The sequence below is a fragment of the Podarcis gaigeae genome, assembly GCF_964106915.1.
Source record: "Podarcis gaigeae genome assembly, chromosome: 15".
Lineage (NCBI taxonomy): Eukaryota > Metazoa > Chordata > Lepidosauria > Squamata > Lacertidae > Podarcis > Podarcis gaigeae.
The window spans coordinates 8,695,608-8,717,500 of record NC_139692.1 but is presented as its reverse complement, the minus strand read 5'-3'; the positions used below and the strand labels follow the sequence as shown (position 1 = coordinate 8,717,500).

Here is a 21,893-nt window from a genome sequence, read left to right as displayed (position 1 = left end):
GGTAAACGGCGTTTCCGTGTGCGGCTCTGGCTCACCAGAGCAGCGATGTCACGCTGGCCACGTGACCCGGAAGTGTCTCCGGACAGCGCTGGCCCCCGGCCACTTGAGTGAGATGGGCGCACAACCCCAGAGTCTGGCAAGACTGACCCGTATGGGCAGGGGTACCTTTACCTTTACCTTTTTAGTGACCAAGAGAGAGGCATGGGAGTCAAACAAAGCACCAATGCCTAGAAGCAACAACTCTGGATGGGTGACAATGCTGCAGTCACCTCAGTTACTTAGAGTGTAGACTTCTGCAAACTTATCCACAAGTCGTTTCCACTGGACTTAGCTGTGAACACATATACAGCAGGGGTGCGGACAATTTTAATCCCATTCCCTCATTACCAGCCGTTCCAGTACCCCATACCAGCAATGAATGGGTCCAAAAAGGTGGGTGGGATAAGATTCTCACACACTCATCCCAGTCTCCCACTTACACTCGCACACTATAGACACAGGAAAAGGAGGAGATTCCAACTCCTGTATTTTTTGCTCTATAAGACTCACTTTTTCCCTCCTAAAAAGTAAGGGGAAATGTGTGTGCGTCTTATGGAGTGAATGCAGGCTGTGCAGCTATCCCAGAAGCCAGAACAGCAAGAGGGATCGCTGCTTTTGCTGCGCAGCGATCCTTCTTGCTGTTCTGGCTTCTGGGATTCAGAATATTTTTTTTCCCTTGTTTTTCTCCTCCAAAAACTAGGTGCGTCTTGTGGTCTAGCACGTAAACATCAGGAAGAACTTTCTAACAGTGAGAACTGTTAGGCAGCAGAACAGACTCCCTTGGGAGGTGGTGGACTTTGCTTCCTGGCAGGTTTTTAAGCAGAGATTGGATGGACATCTGTCATGGATGCTTCAGCTGAGATTCTTGCATTGTAGGGGGTTGGACTAAATGACTCTTGGGGTCCATTCCAATTCTACAAGTCTATGCTTCTATGACAGCAGGCACATAGCTTCCCTCTTCAGCTCATTTGTGGTTGGGGAGGGGCATTTTCACCCTCACTGCAGCACTGTAATAGGCAGAGAGGCTCAAGCCTCTCTGAACAGTGGAAATGAAAACAGTGCTGTCCCCAAACAACCTCATAGAGTCCTTCCTGCCCAGCGGTGATGCCACTGTCAGGAAACTGAAGTAGGACCTGGTGGACCACTCCAGAAGACTTGGTGGGCCAGCTGAGGCACATAGGCCAGAGATTCCCTCTCTCTGAGATAAAGGTTTTTCAGCACAAACCTCACTTAAAGGTAAAGGGACCCCTGACCATTAGGTCCAGTCGCAGACGACTCTGGGGTTGCAGCACTCATCTCACTTTACTGGCTGAGGGAGCTGGCGTACAACTTCCAGGTCATATGGCCAGCATGACTAAGCCGCTTCTGACGAATCAGAACAGTGCACGGAAATGCCATTTACCTTCCCGCCGGAGCGGTACCTATTTATCTACATGCACTTCGTGCTTTCAAACTGCTAGGTTGGCAGGAGCAGGGACTGAGCAATGGGAGCTCACCCCGTCACGGGGATTCGAACCGCCGATCTTCTGATCGGGAAGCCCTAGGCTCTGTGGTTTAACCCACAGCACCACTTTAAATATTGACAGTGTTGCCTATTTCATCATTGAGAAAAGGAATCTATTTTGATGAGCAGAAAAGGGATATCAATCCAATCTCTATACACTCAATTGTGCACATAAAGAACTATACAATCTGTACCATTGATACTTTAAAAAAAAAGAACTAGATTGTAACACATTTTTCTAAAATTACAGTATGGAATTCCCATCAAACACTCTACTACTGTCAATAGTGGTGCCTCCTCTGTGGACCTTCAGCAGCCAGCTTGCAGAAATCCCTTTGCTTGCTCAACCAATAAATTGGAAGCATTTCATCTTGGCGCACTGTTTGATGTTTTGCTGGAAGACCACTCTGGTGACACTGCTTCCAACTGTTACTGAAGACTTATTTGCAGAACAGCCTGTTTCTAAGCTCCTCCGTGGGACACAGGCCATCATCAAAATGTCTTGTACACACAGCCCAGGGCCTTGAAATCCGAGGAGAAAACATCTGATTATGGGCCAATGGCTTCTATATCAACAAAAGAGACAAAACCCGGGCAGTCTGCCTTGAAATAATTTGTGGAGATTGCACACCTCTAACATCAACATTTACTTTTCCATGGATTGAACGTTATTTTCAATCTCATGTGACAGGTACACAATTCTCATTTTGAGGGATAGAGAGTCCTTTTTTCTGAGTGGTTAACACTAGGGCTGCAACAGTTACCATTAAATTAATCAGACACAAACATATTACTTTATCTATTACTTACTGTGAATACTTATATCCCACTTTATAGCTCAGAGAAGATCTTAAAGCAATCAGAAAAGGTTCTAACCAAACAAGCAAATGTAGCACAGAAAGAAAATTTGCACAAGATCCATAAAGGAGCAGGATTATTCAGACAGCAATTTCTGCCCTCAGCCCTGTTCTGCCCTGATGTCGTACAAGGCAGTAAACCCCAATGAGCTCTTCTTAAGGAAGAGAGTGGGGCTGAGAAGCAGGGACATGCTGAGCCTGTGATGGAAACAATCTTTCCTTACCGGCCCTTGGTAGCTGTGCTTGTGTATGTGTATTCCTATATACATAAAAGTGTAATGCTCTCGGCATGCTGCTGTTCATATGGCCACCAATAGGTGGCAACACCAACTCTAGTTTGATGACAGAACCTTAGACAGGGAAAGGAGTGGTGGAGGTTGAAGGTGGCCTGGGCAAGCTGTTTAATGGAGGGGGGCGGACTTTAGAACACTCTCTTAAGTGCTGACACATATACTTTACCACCCCCTTCTCCTTCTCTTAGCTATGCGGGGAGATTAAGAATGGCTTTCTCATTCAAGAGTCAGAGATCTCTCTATCTCTCCCATTAAAATAACATAAGCTACACTCATCGTGAGCCATTAACTGGTAATCTACTTGACAAAAACAAAAAATAAAAATGGTCAGCATTGCTATGCAGCATTCATAACACTATGAAATTACAGAAAGATTCTGCCAAAACGTTCTTCCTTAGAGGGAAAACAAATAAAAACAGGACAGAAGAATGTATAACCCAAGCAGAATTCTGGCTGTTGGCTTATTTTACGTTCCTATAAATCCCTTTCCAGGGGATCAGATCCATTAACATTCTGCTGTCAGCTGGTCCTTCTTCAGATCATCTGGCTAAGTACAAAATGAAAGATAGAATTACAGCCTATGGCTCATAAACCTCCAATACAGGAAGTGTGTAAAATACAAGAAAGGAGACGACGTACTTGAAGTCAATCCGTATTTTGCAGACTGTCATGAGTCCGGTGGAGGTGTGTTGTGGAGTGGAGTGGGGTAGAGTGGGAGCAACCGAGGGAAGTTGAGACTAGAAGATCCTGGTCACTGATTCTGATATCAGGGAGCAACTTAGCCCTCTTGCAGGTGGACAGCTGGACAGCAAGGAAGGCTCCAGTGGGATGGCAGAAAAATGCCCCCCAGCTCTTCCTCCCTGTTGAATGTAATATATAGAATCATAGAATCATAGAATCAAAGTTGGAAGAGACCACAAGGGCCATTGAGTCCAACCCCCTGCCAAGCAGGAAACACCAACAGAGCACTCCTGACATATGGTTGTCAAGCCTCTGCTTAAAGACCTCCAAAGAAGGAGACTCCACCACACTCCTTGGCAGCAAATTCCACTGTCGAACAGCTCTTACTGTCAGGAAGTTCTTCCTAATGTTTAGGTGGAATCTTCTTTCTTGTAGTTTGGATCCATTGTTCCGTGTCCGCTTCTCTGGAGCAGCAGAAAACAACCTTTCTCCCTCCTCTATGTGACATCCTTTTATATATTTGAACATGGCTATCATATCACCCCTTGACCTCCTCTTTTCCAGGCTAAACATGCCCAGCTCCCTTAGCCGTTCCTCATAAGGCATCGTTTCCAGGCCTTTGACCATTTTGGTTGCCCTCCTCTGGACACGTTCCAGTTTGTCAGTGTCCTTCTTGAACTGTGGTGCCCAGAACTGGACACAGTACTCCAGGTGAGGTCTGACCAGAGCAGAATACAGTGGCACTATTACTTCCCTCGATCTAGATGCTATACTCCTATTGATGCAGCCCAGAATTGCATTGGCTTTTTTAGCTGCCGCATCACACTGTTGGCTCGTGTCAAGTTTGTGGTCAACCAAGACTCCTAGATATGAACAACTCTACATTTTTTACAAGAGGGTGTGGGGTTAATGCTGCTAGGAATGGTCACTGTTGCTTGAGAAGTAATGTCACAGACATTATTGTGACATTTCATGGCCTTTCAGCTTCGTATTTTCCAACAAAGGAGGAAAGTTCACATATCTGCCAACCCAAACCCCCAGTCTAGGGAAGCTTATGCCACAGTAAAACTCTTCTGGTTTAAAATGTTGTAGTGTTATTGTTGTTATTGTTTCACTGATAGTTTGGTTCATTTAGTGAGTGTCCAGTCATTTTAATATTAGAGCAGAGGTGTAGAACAGGATTGGAGAACAGGATTAGGGAATCTTGTTCATCCCAAGAGTCACTTTCCCTCCTGATTGAGCAGTTCCAGAGGTAAAAGTGGGTTAGAGCAGAACATGTAAATTCTACCTCTGAACAGTAGCGTAGTTTCTCCACAAACACACCACTTGTCTACACTTTATCCAGAGTTGTAAGAATCAAACAGGGCAGGGGAGAACCCTGGGCTCTTTGAAGGAAAGGTGATTTACAGGGAACCAGGCAGAGGGCCTTCTTGGTAGTGGCGCCCGCCCTGTAGAACACCCTCCCATCAGATGTCAAAGAAATAAACAACTATTGGAACTTTTAGAAGACATCTGAACGCAGCCCTGTTTAGGGAAGCTTTTAATATTTGATGAATCATTGTGTTTTAATATTCTGCTGGAAACCGCCCAGAGTGGTTGGGCAAACCCAGCCAGATAGGTGAGGTATAAATAAATGATTATTATTACCGTAATTTTAATAATGAATACATAAATCAAAATGAGGATCTAACCTCCGCAGAACATCACATGAAGGTTTGTCCTGATTATTCCTTACTTGGCTCATCTGTCTCAAATGATACCTATTTCCAGTCCCTGCTTGGAGGCGCCATACATGTGACATTTCCCCTACCATCTGCTACTTTGCCATCACATTTTAAAGAAACTTTGGAAGATGCTAAAGTGCCCCCCAATCCTCTTGCATAGTTTTCTAGATAACGAAAGTTCACTTTGACTTCTACATTAGTATCTCTACAGAGATTGCTTAGGTCCATCAGGCCTCCCCATTTGGTCTGCAGGGCTGTTTTGGTCAAGCTACACCAACCTGCCCTACAAGTGATATCGGGTGTGAGCCAAAAGAGGATTGGCAGGGATCCTGATCAGCAATGCCCTGTGCAAAGTTCTGGCTATCAATATATATTTTTTATTGTTTATAGCCAATGGGCATCACAATACAATACAAGCACAAATCACAGAACTACAGAATGAAAGACATTACATGCACCAGACCAAGACAAATCTACACACACACACACACACACACACACACACACATTCTTTACCATCAGAGGAGCTGCAGTGATTTGTGGGGCCCATTTTTGGCATGGCTCTGGAATGACATCCTCATTCACCAATGGAATGAATACACAAATACACACACACACACACACAAACAGCTGTGCTCTGGCTGCCATTCAGCAGAAATTCATCCATTCTGCTCTCATGAATCTATAGAGAGGCTTCATCAGTACAATGTCCCAAGGCAATTTCAATTTATGTTCAACTGTTATAGATTAGAGGAGTCTGTTTCATGGCAGCTTCTAATGCAAATTGCCTTTGTGCCGTTCTGTTTCTTCTTCTTTTTTGCGTGGGGGGGTGTGTGTGTAACTTTCTGGCTCATTTCTCCTTCCCACATCTTCAAAGCCATCCTGTCCACCAAGGAAGGCTAGAATTTAACTCAATGGCTTTGCACGCACAAGAACAAGGGATGTCTAAGCTTTGTTTGAAACTCGACCACTTAAGAAAGGGGGGGGGAACAGTCCATCCTTCAAGTAGATGCTCCTTTTCATTTCTTACACAGATCTTACACTGTCTGTTAATATTATTCCCCAAGGCGGCATTCAGCCGTAAACTCAAGACAATGAGAACTACAGACAGATTAAAGGAATTTTAATAGAGACTACTGCTGCGATGAAGTTTGGCCCCCAGTTTCTCCAAAGTTTTCTTTCCCTACGGTAGAGGCTTCCACTTTCCCCCCAAATGTCTTAGCATTTCTCGGAACACATTCCTCAAGTTGCCCAGCTGATCTGAAAGAAGCCACAAAGGGGGAGAGTTATCTTGAGATGTCCTCCCCTGGGCTTTAATTGGAGCGCATACAGCCATGCAGACAGCAAATAATGATTTGTGCAGTGAAAGAAAAGATGCTCACAAGCACCCTTCAGCCACCTTCAAAGTAAAGTAAACACAACAAAAACTGTGCAACCCACCCATGAGAATTTCAACAAAAAAAATTCTCTCCCCTTTGATAATGTTCAAACACAAAGTTTCTCCCCCTGTTAATTGATGGAGAATGCTGGAAAAAAAGTGAGTTAAATTTTTTTTGGCATACCACTAATTAATTCATCGTATGAGTTTTAGTCCCATCACTCAACCTGAGGCTCCCATCCCTGTTATAAGTGAATGTTTATTCATCTTCAGTACATAATAAATCATCACTACTTTACTTTCTTTTTTTAAAAAAAGAGTGTGTCCAAGTGAATGGTGGATCCAAACTTTATTCCAGAAAGCATTTTCTATTCTCTGACCAACAGCAAGCAAGGGAGTGCTTAGGGGTTTGTGAACTTGGATCTTCGCCTATAATATTAACAAGCTGTTTTAAGTGTTTCGCATAAATGGAGCTGATGACCATTAATGGGTAGGTGGTGACTGATCTGTAAAATGAGGCATAATGCAAAACTCATTTAGGAGCAATGGTTTGTGATGCATGCAGCTCCTTTGCACTGTTTACAGAGGCCAAGAGTTCACTGGGCTGTGAGTTTTGTGAGAACTATACTGCAACTGCTCTATAGAGGAACATCATTGCACAAGACAGAGAGGACCCATTTCCAGATGGTTTGGTTTAAGTCCAAACAGCAACCAGATTCCCAACATCCTTCTGCAGAGGAACTCTTTAGGGTAAGAAATCAGTTGAAAGTACCCTGAATCCCAGCCAGAGAGCAGAGATACATCTGGCTTGCACCCATCAAATTGTTATGAAATGAGAGCAATAGTTCTAATCTTCTGGGCACTGGGAACAAGGAAGGAAGACTCTTCTCTCCCCACTGGAGGAGCACCGAATAGCCATTTGAGTACAAAATAATTGCACACCTGGATTCCAAGAGCTACCAGGGTTCGAAAAGGAACCCTCATATCCTGAGATTCCTGCTCCATGTAGGCGGCATGCAATAAAGTCTGGGGGTCCTGAGCTGCAGAAAAAATTGGCTCTGCCAGCTTAACTATGGATTCCTGTTACTCAGAAAAGCTTATACTGGTGCACTCTGCCAATGCTTTCAAAGTACTTACTAAGTCTGGAGAACGTATATAGGTCAGGGGTGGGGAAGCAGCCATTCTCCAGATGCAGTTGGACTCCAACTCCCATAATCCCTGGCCAGGAGGGCCAATGCCCAAGGGTGATGGGAGTTGTAATCTAGCAGCACCTGGAGGGCCACAGGTTCACCACCCTCAATATCAACATTTGACAGTGGCCTCATGTGCACTCTACATTTAAAGCAGCATCACGTCACTTTAAGCAGTCATGGCTTCTCCACTGCCAATAAAATAACATAAACAAATCCTTGGAACTGTAGCTTGTTCAGGGTGCTGAGAGTGGTTAGAAGAACCCTATTCCCATCACAGAGCTACAGTTCCCAGTGTTTCCTGGGAAGAGGGATTGATGGTTAAACCATGCTGAGAACTGTAGCTCTGTGAGGGTCTCCTGACAACTATAAGCAGCCTTAACAAGCTGCACCTCCCAGGAATCTTTGGAGGAATCCTTGACTGTTTAAAATGGCATGATAATGCTTTAAATGTGTGCTGCAAATGGGGCCTGTGACTATGTCAAGACACTGAGTGTTGTCTTTTAGAATGCTTAATATGATCAAAATGCATTTGGCGTTTTAAATGAAGTTTAATTTTGGCAGCTTAACTGATAAACTGATCTACTAGAGCGGACCAATTTGCAATTTCCCTTTGGAGATGTTGCATGACAGATAAGACAGGCCCAACTTGTTAATTTCACTAAACATATTGTGAGCAACATATAGGAATTAATTGTTTTACGTGTTGTTAAAAGGGTTTGGGTGCTAATTGTTAGAGACCAATCATTTTATATGCAAAAGGTATGTGAGAAGACTGTAGGGGTGAGCAACCAGTAGCCCTCCAAATATTGTGGAACTAGAGCTCCCATCAGTCCCAGCTAGCATAGCCAATAGTCAGAAATGCTGGAAATTGTAGTTCAGAAACAAATGGAGGGTTACAGGGTAGCAACACCTGCCTTAACACTTGAAAGCATTCAAGGGGGTTGTTTCATATCCAAAGGCCAAGTTACTAGGAATGCTGATATACTTTGCAAACATAGCAGATTAAGGAAAATCCCTTTGTTCAACAAATCTCACAGATATGCATTAGCAAGGCACATTAAAACAAAGATATAGACTCTAGCGCTTGTCTCCAATGGTGCCAATCATCCCATGGTAGGGCTCTTATCCATAGAATGGAGAAAGAAGTAATTTTTGATGCAGCTTGCCTGCCCTCTAAATATCAGTGAAGGCTGGTCAGTTTGCAAAAGTGGGGCACAGCCCCACCATCCAGTCAGCAGCCAGCCTTAGAACGTGAGAATTTAAGAGCATAATAAAAGTCTGCTAGATCAGGCCAATGGCCCATTCAGCCCAGCATCCTGTTCTCACAGTGGCCAGGAAGATGCTTGTGGGAAACCCACAAGCAGAAATCAAGCACAAGAGCGCTCTCCCCTCCTGTGGTTTCCAGCATCTGGCATTCAGAAGCATTACAGTCTCCCGCTGTAATTAGATGGCTCTGCTTGCCATTGGCTCTGTCTCAGCCAATCATTGGATTTGGTGCCACCTAACTACTGGGCAGAGACATCACCTTGCCAACAAAGGTCCTTAGAGTTAAAGCTATGGTTTTCCCAGTAGTGATGTATGGAAGTGAGAGCTGGACCATAAAGAAGGCTGATCACCTATGAATTGATGCTTTTGAATTATGGTGCTGGAGGAGACTCTTGAGAGTCCCATGGACTGCAAGAAGATCAAACCTATCCATTCTGAAGAAAATCAGCCCTGAGTGCTCACTGGAAGGACAGATCCTGAAGCTGAGGCTCCAATATTTTGTCCACCTCATGAGAAGAAAAGACTCCCTGGAAAAGACCCTGATGTTGGGAAAGATTGAGGGCAGAAGGAGAAGCGGACGACAGAGGACGAGATGGTTGGACAGTGTTCTCGAAACTACCAGCATGAGTTTGATCAAACTGTGGGAGGCAGTGGAAGACAGGAGTGCCTGGCGTGCTCTGCTCCATGGGGTCACGAAGAGTCAGACACATCTAAACAACTAAACAACAACTGTTGGGCTCTTTATCTTTTGTCTCACTGGTCCCAACAGGCACCAGTGACCCCTGCTAAATAAGCTCTAGAGATTCACAGTAACCCTCTGGAGCAAATTTTATCAGAATGGCACGGTTATACAGGGGAGAGGGAAACACCAAAATTTGTTTCATTTCTCATCCTGCTAACTGAAGCCTCACCACCAGCTGAGTGAGACCATTGGATATAAGGCAGCATGTGGATTTAAATGCTTATTTGGGTCAATGGATTGAACATTCAGCTAAGTTCTGATTTGTACATTAGTCTGAGAGGTGCAGATCAGTCCATTACATATTGGGATTATCAAAAGGGGAGTAAAAGGGGAGTTAAAGGGGATATATAAGGGGAGTTAAAGTTAAAGGGGAGTTAAAGGAGATATAACTTTGGGCAGTAACTCCTAGGGCTGTGCACAGCCCCCTCCTCAACCTGGATTCCACCCCAAATTAGTTTGGTGGGTGGGACTAATGTTTAATTAGCTTTTCATAAAACCCTAATTAAACATAGCTCAGTGTGAAGAGCATGAGACTCTTAATCTCCGGGTCGTGGGTTCAAGCCCCACATTGGGAAAGTGCTATAATTCATGAATTGTAGTATGGGGTTGGTCTAGATTAGGGATGTCCAACAGGTCGATATATCTCCGGGAGGTTTTGGTAGATCGCAGTGGATCGCTGTGTCCCTTTCCTTAGCGTTGGTGAAATCGAATCTGGCCCCGACCCCTCACCCCGCTCTCCATTGTTGCACAATCTGCAGAACGGAAGATGGAGTTTATTCAGTGAGGCTCTTTGTTTCCCCAGTGATTTGTAGGTGAGTGGCTGTTCCTCCCCCCCCCAAAAAAAAACCCTTAAAAATGGGGCTTTTTCCCTCCTCCCCCCAAAAAGCTCAACAACTTTGACTTGAACCTCCAAAAATCAGAACTCTCCTCCTCCCTAAAAAATGCTCAACTTTGACCTGAACCCCCCAAAAAACGGGGGTAGATCACTTCCAGTTTTTAATTCTGTAAGTAGATCACAGTCTCTTGGGAGTTGGCCACTCGTGGTCCCTTCCAATTCTATTACTCTATGAAGGGGAAGGAGGAGATGATGCATCTCCTTCCCCTGCTCTTTACCAAGAGCAGAAAAGTTCAATCCTGGCAGGTTCTGCTTTGCAAAGGCCTTTCCTCCCACAGGGTGCTGTTTTGCAAGGATCTTTTCTGCAATGAAGAAAAGATGTTAGCAAAACAACCCCCTGCAGCCTTCTTGCCCAATGTCCCTCCCCCTGACAACCCTGGATTATTCCAAGCAGCCCAACGCAGGACTTTTCTGACCCAATTCATCCCAAGCCCAGATCCCTGCAAATCAGCCTGCTTGGTTCAGGATCCGACCAAAGCTGGTGCACAACCCTAGTAACTGCAAAATCTTGGTTTGACACAACATTTGGGGTTTGTGCCACAAAATAGCACCAGGCAAATACAAAACTTTGTCATCAGTTTGGAGGGAGTTACAAGTGTGAGAGTTTGTAACTAAAAATTCCTTCCAGTAGCACCTTAAAGACCAACTAAGTTAGTACTAGGTATGAGCTTTCGTGTGCATGCACACTTCTTCAGAATACTGAACTAATAAGCCTATTAGAAAGGGTTCTTTTTGCAGCATAGGGTTACAGTAACTATCCCTTTAGCTGTAGATTTACACCAAAGCTAGTTTTTGTCCTCAAAGTTATAAAGAGAAGGAAAGAGATGTGCTGAAGGAACCAAACATTCACCTTGCCAAGTCTTTACTATTCTGTTCCAATTGTGCCCAGATTCAATTTCATCATTTAATCTTCAAGCACATAATTGGCTCACAGGCTGCAGATAAAATATTAAATGAAAGGTTGTACAAGTGGCCCATTTCTAAACACTCGGCCCATCTTACAATTTTGCAAGAGTGACAAGCATTTTCTATAGACAGACCTGCATTTATCTCCCCCTATTCCAGCACACAATATCACACCATTTTGAAAACCAAAAATTTAATAAAAATAGGAATTAAATTAGAGAGAGTGAGAGACAGAGAGCACTCAGAAACTGCGGAAAAGGAAGCTAACAGGCACTTCTTAAGGGACTAAAAATGATGGTGTTTCATTTTGTTCCCTCAGGTTGAAATGCCTTACTGTATCACAATGAACTCCACTTATGCTATCATTTTTACGTTTGCTTATCACTTTATCCATATTTTTTGTATAATGCAAAAGCAGGAGAATACACTCAAAAGCTAACACATCAGCACATTAAAGAGGGTTGCCATGGTTTGCGTCAAGTGCAATTTCAAAAACTTCTATAGCACTGCCCCCAGCTTTGCCACTTCGTTCTAATCAAAGCTGGAATGAGGGCAACTTCCTTCAGTCCAACATCTTCAAAACACCAAAGAGTTAAGAATATGATTATATCTTTCCTTTCATCCTAGATCATCTCCTCAGCCAAGGAGGACCTCAGCATCAGGATACCTCTGCCTCCTCCATCACTCTCAGTAATTTCTTTTGGCCTTCTGTTCTGCAACCAGCACCCTCCCACACAACTACAAATACTGTTTGTGCACTGACTGGAAAACAAGAATTAAAAAGGTGAAGCATCTTGGAAACTTCTGTAAGGATCACAGCAGAGGTAAACTAGGCCACTATCAGGCACAACTCTTCTCAGAAAAAAAAGGAGAACTAGCACAGAGTAGATACACAACCTACCCCTCCTCCTTGCAAGCAATTGCAAGGTTATGAGATGCTGAGGTTGGTTCCATAGCTGTGTATGGACTGAGGCTAGATGAATACTGGGTTTGCACACACCTCCTCCTTCTCTGGCACAAATGCAAGAAGGGGTGGGAAAGTCTTTGCTCCCATTTTTTTAAAAATTATATATATATATATATATATATATATATATATATATATATATATGTTTGCTTTCGTAGATTTTCACGGGTACAGGAATGCAGGTTTTGGTGTCCTCGGGTGTCTTCCCGTGTAAAAGTTGGGGTGTCTAGGCGACGTTTCGACGAGGTCTCACTCGTCATCTTTGAAGACGACCACCATGAAGATGACGAGTGAGACCTCGTCGAAACGTCGCCTAGACACCCCAACTTTTACACGGGAAGACACCCGAGGACACCAAAACCTGCATATATATATATATATATATATACAGGAAAGGAGGACCTTTTTCTGCCTCCCCACTTCCAGCTACTCTCTGAAGACTGGAGAAGAGACCCTCTTAAGGCTATTAGGGGGGTGCGCAGGGGAAGGACTAGACCATGTGAAAAATGAACATACCAGTAATATTTTAGCTGCAGTTTATTAATTTTCAGCTTTGTATTCTTGTTATTAAAAAGGTGCACCTAGACATTCCGTTGTTGTGCCCATAGCCTAATTTTAAAGTGCCATTTAGCTTCTAGCTTCTGTAGCTCAGTTTGTAACACTGAGAGGGAACTATGTTGCCTGACCCAATATTAGTGTTTGCATGCATGCATTGACACCAGCTATGATGCATCCAATCTACACTCAGAGCGTCAACCTCTAGAGATCCATGGGGAGGGAGCTAGATGCTGAAAAATGACAATTCTAGCAACCAACACATTACATATTTTAGCAAAGCAAGGACAAGAATGAAAGGCAAAACAGGTTCTGGTAATAGCTAGATCCTATATTTATGTCCAAAATCCTGTAATAAGTGCATCTGTCTTATGGTCTTCATAATCAAAGAAGGATGCCTTATAAGGCAGTGTCCCATGTTCCTTGATTATTCAGGAATTCCCAGCTTTGGTCTTTCTTCTTCAGTCCCAAATTATTCTCTCCTGCTAGAAAAATTCCCTTTTCATGTACAATGGTACCTCGGGTTAAGAACTTAATTTGTTCTGGAGGTCCGTTCTTAACCTGAAACTGTTCTTAACCTGAGGTTCCACTTTAGCTAATGGGGCCTCCCGCTGCCGCTGCACGATTTCTGTTCTCATCCTGAAATAAAGTTCTTAACTCGAGGTACTACTTCTGGGTTAGAAGAGTCTGTAACCTGAAACGTCTGTAACCCGAGGTACCACTGTATTAACAAGAGACTTCTAGCTTGCCTGCTGATAAACTTGAGCTAGCCAACCTGGGGCCATTGAATTGTTGGATGCCAAGCCGCTATCAGCCCTAGATAGCAAGGACAATGGTCAAGGATGATGCAAGTTATAGTTAAGCAACATCTGGAGGGCACCCCATTGGCTGCCCTTGCCACAGAAGTGGCCTCATGTGAAACTGACTGGTAAGATGGAGCCCATCAATTTCAGGTCACTTCCAGCCCTTTGGCAACACCTTTCATGGATGCAGACACTGTCTTCCCATTTTGGAATGGGAAGAGAATAGGTGATGTGAACATGCACTGAGACTGAGCAAGTGTATTTAATTTGCACATCTTCATGTGGGGAAATTTTCACCTACATATACCCCTTATATAGTACATACATTTTGTTCCTAGAGTCTATATTTGTAATTTTTAAGCTTGCAGTATTATTCAGTTTATTTCTTCTTCTTTTTAAAGGCTTCAGTCATTTGATAGATCTGCACCTGTGCTCTGATAAAAAGAATCAGAAATCTAATTTCCAATCCCAGCTACTCTAAATTGTATGATTGGTCTGACACAGAGATAGACCTCAAGCTTTACAAACACCGCAAGTCAATAGAAAGCCTTCAACGGTACACAAAACATTAAATTTTGAACAGCGCTGAAGAAATGGATTGGTTCTGATCACAGCGGAGAATGCCTTTTTGGACAGCTCTTGAAATGACTGCCTAGCTTAGACTCGTACTTGCTGTCATTTCAAGTGACAGTTAACGTTACCGGCATTCAGGACACAAATACATATTTGACAATTATGCCATCACGGTTAAGTGGTTTGGATGTTATTGTAAACATCTAAAAAAGCTATGCAGAGCATAGGTCATGATTGCTAGTGCTCTGGGCTGACAGGAATCCATCTCAAAAGATTTATTACACATGTAATTATGCGCAATTATATGGCACATGGAACTAGAGATGAAACAACGCTGCAAACAGAAAACTCGACCACATCTAACCCCCTGGGATGTGATACTGGTTTGGGTTTCAGGAACATGGCAGCAGCTTAATGTCTGCACTTCAGATAATTGCACACTCAAGCACAGATGTGCAGCCACTATCTTCTGCTGTGTCAACCAATGCTCAGGTTTTGGAACGCCTGACTTCATTCATTTTGCAAAGTAGGGAGAAACAGAGCTCAACCGTGATACCTAGCATGTCTGGGGTTTTTTTTAAGGATCTCTGTTAGCAGCGCTGGTCTCTGCCCAAGACTTTGGAGAGGTGATGCCAATCTGGATAGACAATGCTAGACTAGATGTACTAATGGTCTGATTCAGCATAAGATAGTGCTGTGTTTTTATCTTATTGTCTTTTGATATTTGGCTTTGTGGTGCTGTGATGGACCACCATGTCATTTTCTTCCAATCTGGAGATTTGTCCTTAAAAGGAAGCAAGATAAAGGTGTAGAGCAGGGATGGGTAATCTAGGGCCCTAAGACCACATAACAGCCTAGACCTACTTGGCCTATTTTCACATGGGTGGAAAGAAGCAGGGAAATGGGGGAGGTCAGATAGATTAGAAAAGCTACTCTGGCCTCATCCACCCCCAATATTCAGCTCCCATGAAATTACTCCCAAGAGAATATAGCCCTTGAGAGGAGGAGGAGGAGGAGGAGTTGTCCACCCCTGAAGTGAACTATTTTCTGCCTTTCTTTTAGACCACAGACATTGTGTGTGGCAGGAGGCAATAAGGTCTTGAGTTTCCAACAGCCACCAGCACTCTCCCTCCATCCAAGCAACTTGTCTATTTTGTGAAAGCCTCCATGGTGCTCTGGAACTCAACTTGTGTGACTCTGACCCTTCAATTGACAATCACGTCCTGGAACCAGACTGTGTGGCTATAACTGTGCATGGGTAGCAGAGCTAGTAAAAGGATACATGGACTAGCAACTCTGCTCACATCATCTTCAGCTATTCTCCATCTGAGGTCAGGGAGAGCTTTCTTGGCTATGATCCTGTTTACAGAAAGGTCTCCCCAGGAAAGGCTCAGGGTCAAACTACATGTTACACCTAATGGCAGCCACAGCTTCGTTTTTATTTACTTATTTACAAGCACAGGGTGGAACCATTTTTATTTAGACCACAACATGTAGAGAGAATTCCCTCTCCCTCCATCCGCCTCCCTCCATCAGCCCTTGAAAAAAAATCCATCTCAGTGCAACTGTTAGTATTAAAGAAATGATAAGAATGAAATTGTGATTTAGATGGAATTTTTGTACCTTGTCCTGAAATTGATGTGATATAGGAGGGTGGTCCAACACGCAGCCTGAGGGACATATACAGCCCTCCCTGCCCACAACTGAGAGAGCCTGGACCATGCTCCTGCTTGCACATGAGTAAGAGCGGGATCACGGCTGCTCAGCTGGTGAGCACAATAAGACATGCCAATTCAATAAATTATCCCATCCTAAGATAGTGAACTGTCCTAACAATTCATATTAAAGCCTAGCAATAATAATAAAAAATACCAGCACCGTTTTTTATATGCTAGGAGCAAACTGATTCTCCAAGTGCCTCTTCTTGTGTAGCCGAAACATTGCTATCCAGGCACAAGAGGAGATGGAACAGCAGGCTCTGGGTAAATTGCAGTCCTACAGACAGACTATGGAGGGATCTAAGAGAGGGACCCCCCAAAACAGCCCAATGAGGACTGAGTATGCTCAGTGGCTCCAGAATACTGATTGAGTTGGAGAAAAATGAAACCAGACAGACTGAACAGAGGACATTATAAAAGATCACGGCTGGCTGGAAGTATGGGCACTGAAATGTGTTGCAAGTCACATTGCTACAAAATAAGAGCAAAATAATAAGTCAACCCAAACTAAACAATATGACAATAATAGGAAGTAAAATATAAAGCCTGTAAAATCGGAATAGGATTTCCCTAAGCCACGTTTCCACAGTTGGCCTAGCTGTACTCGTTTTAGGATTGCAGTAGCTTCATTCTTCTTACCCCTAGTTCAATGACGTCAGCCTTGAGAAGTTATGGGGCTGGGCAGCGGAAGGGATACAATGGTAGATGTTCCATGTGTACATTTGCAAGGTTTCAACATTTAACATTAGAATGTCATGTTGAAGGTTAAGGCAGAGCCCCTCCCTAGGGTCTCTTGTGCTTAATTAACCTTGCAAATCTCATCTCAGGCTCTTTGTAAAAAACAGATTTATTTATTTATTTTGGAACAACGCTGACCTTCATTCTCCTACATAGCACATGAACACACAGTGCTGTGACTTTACAATTGATTCAATGTCGCAGCTGAAACCCTGATCGCATGGGAGAAATGCCAACATTGCTAGTATTATTACTATTTCTTCAGACATTTCAAAATATGCTCTCCAATGATTGGCTGGTGCTCCTGATTCCAGAAGAAGAAAATCATTCATCAGACATTTTTTGCTCAGCTGCAAAGTTTTAAGGCTTCGTCTGGCACATGTCTGCAGCATTGGTGGTTCAGCGGTAGAATTTTTGCCTGACATGTGGGATGCCCAGGTTTGATTCCCATCCAATGCAGCAACATGTCTTTGGTCTACGGGAACAGCTCAATTGGTTAGAGCAAGGTGCTGACAATGCCAAGGTTGCAGGTTCAATCTCCATAAGGGGCAGCTACATATTCCTGCATTGCAGGGGGTTGGACTAGATGATCCTCAGGATCCCTTCCAACTCTATGATATGACAGGGCGGCTATAGGGTCAACTTAATAGAGGACACTCCTGTATTTGAAGGGCTGTCAGATCTACATCTTGTTTAAAGGCAAAGGGTCTTAGCCAACCAACTTCTACTCAGAGTAGACACACTGAAATTAATGGGTCTAAACTAGCCATGTCTATTAATTTCAATGGATCTACTTTGACTAGGACCAGCACTGGATACAACCCAAAGAATTCTAAGACACATAAGCAGGGGCCTTGAATTGAGTCAACATTTGGCACCAGAACAGTAGACTTAGCTGGTATACAGATCACCTAGTAACAGTCTTCATGACTAAGATAAGATGGATTGTATTTTTATTTTCCTATAGCAATTACGTCTAATTTGGATTTGTAAATTGTCGAATGCATTTTTTTAAAAAAAAGAAATGTAAATTTGAACCTTCAATCCTCTTTTTCTAATGACGCATTAGAAAAAGATTCCTTGCACTTTAGGAATGGACAAAATCCAGACAAGGAAGGACAAAATCGAGGGCTTTTCCTTCACCCCCATCTGCCTAATGTGGTGAACTGGTTGGACTGTAGGTTTGTGAAGGTGCTACAGACATTGTACCCTGGTTCCCGTGAACTAACCACATGAAAAAGGGTTCAAATTCTGTGTTGAATTGACCAACTCCAGTCAAACGAATATCCAACAGCACAGGCCTGTCTGAAGCTCAACCTTGCTGGAAAGCATAATCCGCATCAAGAAAATCTCAGCCTAATGAATTCAAGCAGTGTCTATTCATTTGAAGTGTTGTATTTTGTACCACCCACACCTGCAGTTAAGCACATATTGCACATATCCTGCCATCAGCATCGCTGGCGTGTTGACCTGGAAAATGATCTAGTGAAGATTCTCTATCAGCTCAAGAGAACATCCTGATGAAATATTCATTGCACTTAGTAATTTGCAAATCCTCAAATGTGTGTTGGACAAGTTATAGCAAAAATGTTCGGGGACAGAAGACATGGCACAGAAATGTCACAGATCCGTTACCAACTTCAGCCACCCTATATTTTGTACTTGTGTTCATGTATTGCTCAGCCCAGCAGGAAGTGTCTTGGGTCCACCCTGAAAACACACGATGCAGGTCAGATACGGTAGTCACATTTATACCCTAAATCAGGGGATGGGGAACTGGTGGTCATTGCTGGAATCCAACTCCCACCATTCCTGACCATTGGCCATGTTGGCCGATGGGGTTGATGGGAGCTGTCATCCAAGAACTGCTGGACAGCCTGCTAGTCATTCCAGATGGTATCTCACCATAATCTATAGGAGAAGGATTATTGCTGCTTGCAGAGTTTCTGGAAATCTTTCTGGTTTTCATTCGATATTCACTGGGCGCAGTTCAAGAGAAGTCCACATCACCACTGAGTCCTATCGATGCTGCATATATTGTTCCTTTTTAGAGGGCTGCAGGATTAACGCCAGGTTATCTTTGCAATGCAGTGGGATCCTGCAACAGATTCCACCACCCCCATTAACTGTCAGAAACACTGCACTGCCCTCAACATGGTACCTTTCCACAGTCTAAGCCAGCCTTTCCCAAACTGGTGCCCCTCCAGATGTTTTGGGTGGCAGCTTAGCTTCCTACGGCCTGGTGGGAGCTGTAGTCCAAAAACATTTGGAGAGAACCAGGTTGGAGAAGGGTGATCTAAAGAGCATCTTTAGAGGGAAAGATGAGGAAACAGACTGAAAGAACGAAAGAAACACAATGCCAACATGCCATGCCTAAGGAAAAATGTCAAGACTACTTCAACAACAACAAAAAATTGATGAAGTTACACCATCAATATATAGAGTTGTCTCTCTCTGTGGTGGTTTCTACAGAAACACAGCAGACTTTGATGTGCACACTGTTATGTGGGTGCTTTCTTCCCCAGCTGTTTTTTCTTCTTCAAGATATGCTCTGGTGTGATACTTTTGATACTTATAAATTGACACTAGGTGGTGATGTAGTGCTATTCTCATAAGAAATATTAGCTCAAAGAAGAAACAGGGAAAGTTCTTATATTTAAAAAAGGGTTGCTATTCTTCACCCCACCTCAGCCTCTTTAGTACAGATAACAAACTTATTTAGTTGAGTAACAGGACTGCACCCATTTTGTGCCAGTTGACAGAGCCTACTAAGCCTACTAAGGGAAATATCATGTGATTCTGTCTGGGCACACTCAATGGTGCTCAGCAAGACTCAAGGATGGGAAGCGACTTCACAGAGGAAGGCACATCACTGTGAAATATTTGAGGCCCTTCTTCTCGACCTGACATTCAAACCCATATGAGGGTCATGAAGCCATGACTGATTCAAGTGGCATGATACTGCTTTAATTGTACAGTGTGGATGAGATCTTGATCTTGCAGATAGAGAACTGCCATCTGAAAGCCAGTATGCTGCATCTCTCCAGAACATTAAAATCCCAGTTTTCGGTTTCAGTTTGTAACTGAACAGTTCATAACATAACAATTGGCTTACTTGAAAATTGTCCTTTCTTGCACACATAGATTTATACTTCATCTGAAGCAAGCATGTGGGTAAAAACAAGAGAAGCAAGAACCTCATAGGGATGTGGGAAAGTGACGGCTTCTGTTGCTGACAGATATCACCTTATATTTGTAACGTAGGGAAGAAGTCTGCTGTCAAACATGCAAATTGTCTCACAAAGAAGTGCTTTCCCCAGAGGGCACAGTAAGAAAGCAGTAATTGGGAGTACCGCAAGTTTTGTTTCCTGCTAATATTAAAAAGAAAAAAGAAATCACAAAGCAGCATTAAATCCAGTCTCTGGTGAAGCTACTGTTAGGGAAGTCAAATGCAATGCAATCAAAGGATTTCCATTAGCTTTAGAAGGTGCCAAACTCCTCAGAAGATCAACACAGAGACGCACTCCACAAAAAACCAGAAACAGTCTAGAGTAATCACTGCTAGTTTCAAGACCAAAGAGCCCAGGCACAAGGCAATATCCTCACATGAAGTGCAGCTGAAAATAGCTATGTGTTGCCCCAAACCTGCAACATAGTTACGTAAATGCATTTGTAAAGGTAAAGGTAAAGGACCCCTGACAGTTAAGTCCAGTTGCAAATGACTTTGGGGTTGCAGCGCTCATCTCGCTTTACTGGCTGAGGGAGCCAATGTTTGTCCACATACAGTTTTTCCGGGTCATGTGGCCAGCATGACTAAGCCGCTTCTGGCAAAACCAAAAGCATGGAAACATCATCATCCCTTTATTGTCAATGTACAATGAAATCAACCAAGCCTCCCTCCCCCACAAACACTCAATCTCATTGCACTCTGTGTGCTTGTCGCACAACACACCAACCCAAAAAGTCAGCTGCACTATATTATTTTCCGTTCAGCAGCCTAACAGCCCACAGATAGAAACTGTTTGTTAGCCTGTTGGTACGACTGATTATACTTCTATATCTCCTCCCCTAGGGTAGAAGATTAAAGATTTGCTGACTGGGGTGTGAATCGTCGTTTACCTTCCCGCCAGAGCGGTACCTATTTATCTACTTGCACTTTGACGTGCTTTCGAACTGCTACGCTGGCAGGAGCTGGGACAGAGCAACAGGAGCTCACCCCATCACAGGGATTCGAACCGCCAACCTTCCGATCGGCAAGCCTAGGCTCTGTGATTTAACCCACAGCACCACCAGCGTCCCAATGCATGTGTAGGAGACCAATATAGATTCCACTGCCAAAAGGAAACAAGGGAGCACCACTGGGACCTGCAACGAAATGTTGCAGTGTGAAGTGCTCTTATTTAGTGTTCCAGTCAGCCAGCATACCATGCCCACTGAATATACACAGTCCTCATATTTGAGGCTCTTTCCTCTCTCCTCCAACAAATAAAGGTTTTCTGTGCCTGTTGAGATTCTCCCAACTTTCTAAGACCAATCTTTCCTGTCTGGGTGAAACCATTTTGGCTGTGAGTAATGGCACTCACAGCCTGAACATCAGAAATAGAGGGAGCGACTGTAAACCAAATTCTCAGCTCACATGGGAAAGCTCTGCCTCAAATATTGTGGCCCGAGCGCCTCTTCTGGGCACATTCACAATGAAGTTAGTCTGATACTACAGTGGTAGCCTCAGGTTAAGAACTCAATTCGTTCTGGAGGTCAGTTCTTAACCTGAAACTGTTCTTAACCTGAGGTACCACTTTAGCTAATGAGGCCTCCTGCTGCCGCCACACTATTTCTGTTCTCATCCTGAAGCAAAGTTCTTAACTCAATGTACTATTTCTGGGTTAGCGGAGTCTGTAACCTGAAGCGTCTGTAACCCAAGGTACCACTGTATTGTGTTATCCAGCACAGGCCATAGGAAAACAAGCCCCATCTGCACTCTACAGTTAAAGCAGTACCGTACCACTTCAAACAAGCATGGCTTCCCCCAAAGAACTCTGGGAAGTGTAGTTTGCTATGGGT

At 43.7% G+C, this 21,893-nt stretch overlaps 1 protein-coding gene across 2 annotated transcripts in view; it reads right to left on the bottom strand.

The window, feature by feature from the left end:
- Positions 1–21,893, bottom strand: part of UNC5D (unc-5 netrin receptor D) — a 435,843-nt gene that overhangs the window by 379,489 nt on the left and 34,461 nt on the right. The gene's annotated exons all lie outside the window — the stretch shown is intronic.